A 5405-nucleotide genomic window follows, 5' to 3' on the forward strand; every position below is an offset into this window, starting at 1 on the left:
CAAGCGATCCACCCACGCGTTCCGGGCGCCCGGCAGATGGAAGGCCTGTAGGCAGATGTCGTAGGCTATACAAAAGTCCCACAGCCTGAGGGCTTCGTGGCAGAGGACAGAGGATCGGGCCCCAACTTGCCTGTTGATATAGAACATCGAGGCCATGTTGTCTGTAAGGACCCTGACCACCCGGCCCTCCAGGTGTGCATGGAAGGCCATGAACGCCAGCTGTACCACCCTGAACTCCTTGACGTTTATGTGGAGGGTCAGATCCTGAGCTGACCACAGACCTTGGGTCTGAATGTTCCCCACATGGGCCCCCCATCCCGATGCGTCAGACACTAGTTCCAGTGACTGGGCCCTGCCCCTGAACGGGACCCCTTGGAGCATGTTTCTCAGGGAGGACCACCACCGTAGGGAGGTGATCACTGGCTCGGGCACCATGAGGACTTTGTTCATCCTGTCCCTGGCCTGGGAGAACTCAGAGGCCAACCAGAGCTGGAGGGGCCTCATCCTGAGTCTGGCATGACAGACCACATACGAGCACGCCGACTTGTGATCCAAGAGCTGGAGGCATGCTCTGGCTGCTGTCACTGGAAACCTTGTGACTGTGTCGATGAGCCCCTTCAGGGTCTCGAACCTGTCCGGTGGGAGGGAGGCTTTGGCTGATGAGGCGTCCAGGACTGCCCTGATAAACTCTATGCATTGTACCGGGACTAATGTGGACTTGGTGTTGTTTACCAACAGGGTCACAAGTGGTGCACATGGACAGGAGCGCCACGTGATCCCACACCTTGGGGAGCTGCCCTTGACCAACCAGTCATGCAGATAGGGGAAGATCTTGACCCCCCTGGCACCTGAGGTAGGCCACCACCACCGACATACATTTCGTGAATACCCTGGGGGCAGTGGACAGGCCAAATGGGAGGACCATACACTGAACAAACAAGCAGCTTTGGGGACGAGCTACAGCAAAGCTGGAGCAGAGCAGTTCCAAAGCACCTTCACTGCAAGGAGGAACTGAGGGTGGGGGGAGTGCGCAGTGCCCCTTATACCGCACCCTGGAGGTGCCATTCCAGGGGTTGCTGGGGGAAAACCTTCCGGCACCGGTGCACGTGGCGAGCACGCACACCTACTGTGGAATACACATGAAGAAGAATCAGATTTTCTGATACACAATCACTAGAAGAAGAAAATACAGATTTTATTAAAATAATGAATCTATTTTAGTCTTTGCAGATGTGGACTCATACACAAGTGAAACAGGGCATTAACTCCAGCCTTTCTGATAAGCAAGAGCTATAATCCAGTATCATGACAAGGGAAATGAAGGTAAAACCTCCCTTTTTCTTAGGACTCAGATTCCACAACACAGATTGCAAAAACAGAATCCTGACCCCATTGTAGTCTAGGTGAGTTTTGCCTTTGTCTTCAATGGAGCCAGGATTTCACACTCCAGTCTGGCCAGCTCCAAAGCAAACTCTTGATACTGAGGTTACTCAAGTTTTTTCCAGCATTTTTCCACCATCTGCCCCATTGTCTAAATGGTGCCTCCCACATTTCTGGGACTCAAAAAAAGAACCCAACACAAACCACACAACACAGTTTAAACAGGTTTGCAATAACGCTCCTTACATCTACAGGCAACCAGTACATACACCCAGTCAAATGTGTTGTGGTGTTGTCTTCTTTTGCTTTGCCAACATTTATGAATATCTCTAGTCTGCGAGAAAGCAGGATAGGATGATGTTCATTACTGATGTAACTTCCCCTTTCATCCATCATAGCCATATTTAATTTTGTTGTATTGATACAGGCTGCAATTTAAAGCCACACTGATTAAATGAATTAGCCCCTTTCCTCATCTTATTTGGAGTGCCCCATTTTGACTATATTCAAAGTGTATTAGAAGCATTTTATGAGAAAAACACTCTCTTCCAAGTCCTATACTCTGCCCTCTCTCTGGTGATTTTATTAATCCAGGTCTCCCCTTCCCATTTGTTTCAAGTGCAGACTGCATTCATTATTTTATGTTAGGTTGTTTAGCGTGTATCATTACAGAGTGGGAAGTGGATTTAGGCTTGGTGAACATTGGACTTGAGTGCATGTGTACGGCCTAAGAAAGCATACACCATTATTAACTGGACAGTTAACCCAGTGGGTAAAAATAAAATGACCAGGGAGTAAAATTTGTTCCTGGGCAGAGGGCTAGCACCAAGCCTGAGCAGCCCGTAAGGCTTCAAAATAGAGTCTAAGTAGGATTGAAGTCCTGTGCTGGCCCTCTACACCCAGTGATTTGTGCATGAAATTTGACACCTAGTTGGAGTAAAGGTCATGCCGGACTTGCAGTCAATTTCAGTCTGGTGCCTGATATGGTAGAAAACATGGGGAAGAGTCAGTGGGATCAACTGTTTTATCCTAACAGACTCTGGTAGGTAAGGTGGCTTAGAAGAGACTATCAGAATCAAGGAAGCAGGGCCAGCTGTACGGGTGGATGCTGTGGTCAAGAGGCAAGGAGCAGGGTGGCCCTGGGGTGCAAGGTCATGGAAGGGAGCTCAGTGAAATGGGGATGGAGGGAGGCAGTGGGGCAAGAGGGATGGGTGGGGAGGCAGCGGGGGTCAGGGTCACCAAAATGCAAGTTTCCTTAAGGCTGACCCTGCAAGGAAGGAACGTTCTACTTAGCGGGAGCGCTGGTAAGCTGAATGGGAGGAAGCAAAAGTTTTCACAAAGCTTCTGACAGTAGGAGGCGGCCCTGGGTGGGGGCTTCAAACTGTTTACAAGTAGCAAAAGTTTCACAGGACTAGCAATCCACCAGGAAAAGTTTCTGTATTTCTATTGTGGCAGCAAACCCCAGCTACAAAACTTCCTGCCCATTAGGGCTCATTATTTAAGCTTTTGTTTCTCATGCACAAGCACAGATCCTGGCAATCAAATGGCTAGGATCTTTCTTCTCATGGGAACCTGAGCGTCTGTGTTTTTCTATTTGAAGTTTGTCAGCCTTTCTGTACCTGACAGAGAGAAATCCCTCACTGTACATTTGAGGGGTAACTAAATTCAAAGTTGAAAACACCCTTCTTTTTCTATTCTTGTAGAATCTCCATTTACTTTACCATTGAACTGTTATGGGACATGACATAATTTCCTGCGAGCCATGTGAACAAAGTGTGCCATTGTGAACCAGTGTTTTACTTTCAGCAAAGTTTAATATAAATGTAATGTTGTTAATGTTGCTAAACTTCACCTTTGTAAGTCAGTTGGTGCATTTGATCAGCTGGAAAGCTAAGATACAGCTAATTAAAACAGTGTACATCTTCCTAACATCATATCCTCACTACTGAACTTCTAACCTGACATAAATACATTGCATACTGTAACCTGTTTCTCCTGATTATTAACCTTGAGCATGGCAACCAATAAATCATCGGTGAAACAGCTGGTGCTCAGCATTGCCCCAAAGGTGTATGATTATGATCATTTTATATATATATCTTGATATGCAGACATGAAAAATTCATTGAAGAGCTTGGTATCCTAAGCCTTATTGTAATGAATTTTCTTAAAAACATAGATCATGCTTAAAATAGGTGTCTGCTCAGTATAATGCAGCCATTTAGATCTTCTTCAATTACCTAGTCCAGGCTCTGCCATTTTCTTAGAGTCAAACATAATGGTTCCTAAACAGATTTACAGTGGTCAGCTTCTCTGCACTCTAGGGTAGGATTTTGCATTTTATCCTTATGCCCTTTATTCCCATAGAGGCTAGGACATGAATATACAAGAACATTAAGGGAACAGAGTAAGAATTTTCCTAGGTTTCAGAATCCACTAAGCAGGGCCGGCTCCAGGCACCAGCTTAACAAGCAGGTGCTTGGGGCGGCCAAGGGAGAGGGGTGGCACATGTGGCAATTCGGGGGCGGCAGGTCCCTCACTCCCTCTAGGAGCAAAGGACCTGCCGCCGAACTGCCACCGCCGATCGCGGCTTTCCCCCCCCCCCCCCCCCCCAATTGCCACCGGTCGCGATTGCGGCTTTTTTTTTTTTTTATTTATTTTTTTGCGCTTGGGGCAGCAGAAATGCTGGAGCCGGCCCTGCCACTAAGACGTCCTCTGTGTGGATTTAAACTACTATGTTTGGTGCTTTAGATACGGTGAAGCCCTATAGATATATGCAAGATAGATCCCAAATGACTTAGATTCATCTAATAGGCAATGAGTGAAACTACAGTAAAACAACGTCATGCGTCCGACGAAGTGGGTATTCACCCATGAAAGCTTATGCTCCAATACATCTGTTAGTCTATAAGGTGCCACAGGACTCTTTGTTGCTTTTTATAGTAAAACAAGTCTGTGCTAAGCTGTTTATCAAAGGAAAAAAAGGTTGTAAAGCAACCCTCTTAGTAATAAAGCAGGTCCTCCATGATGAGAAATTGTGAGAATATGTTTGTGAAAAGTGTAAGCAGAGTGAAACCTAATGGGCAGGGTTTCAAATCAAGTGGTAAAGGGCATGCATGCAAGATCTTGCCCTAAGGCAGATCAGCTATTTGGCTTACCCTGGAGCAAGTATGAGTTGTTACAGTGACTCAGGCAAATAACTGTTTGAAGCTGTCATTGCCCACATACCTCTGGCCACAGGAACATATTTCCCTCCCTGCTAGCCACATCTACGTTGTGTATGGGCTCCAAACCCGCTCCACGTTAATGGGAGGGGGCAAAATGTCTCTCTGAAGCAAGTCGGCGGCTAACATGATAGCCAGCCCCTACGTCCCAATACTTCTGTTGCCTTTCACAGGAGTGCTCTTGCTGACTGTGCCCAAGGTTGCATTCCTGATGGTAGGTGGCAAGGATGGATGGCTCACACTGGTCATTTACCACACTGCAAATCTTGACTATTTTTTGATGCAGTGCAAGAGGCCTGTGTCACCTACTATTTTTATTCCCCAGTGTCTCCTCCAGACAGGACTCTCAAGTACTTCATTGGTAGGAGAGAGTGTAATGGAGAGGTAGCTTTATTATGCTAACTGCTGGCCACAGTTGATTTTGCTTGTTTATAATATGCACCCAGATATCACATGATGGGCACAATGAATGAGGAAAATTATCTCCCTATCATAACCTAGAGCAGCTACCATTGTCTCCATGAACTACACGAAAACGGTGGGGCTACATCAAAACTTTGCCACTCAGGGCACACCATGTTATTTTAAAGGAACATCTAACCCCACTCTGTTCCCCAAAGATGTCACTGACTAGCCAGAGAAATAGCTACTGCCAGTCTTTCAAATCCTCAAGAGGAAGGCAAATAATAAAGCCATTATGAAAAAAATTCACCCACACTCCCTCTAAACCGCTATATAAAACAAATCTTAAATTGCCTGTCTATTCTGCTTGCTGCCAATCGGAGAGGGCTAGTACAAAGC

This window comes from Emys orbicularis, chromosome 2 (genome assembly GCF_028017835.1).
Source record: "Emys orbicularis isolate rEmyOrb1 chromosome 2, rEmyOrb1.hap1, whole genome shotgun sequence".
NCBI classification, from domain to species: Eukaryota; Metazoa; Chordata; order Testudines; family Emydidae; genus Emys; species Emys orbicularis.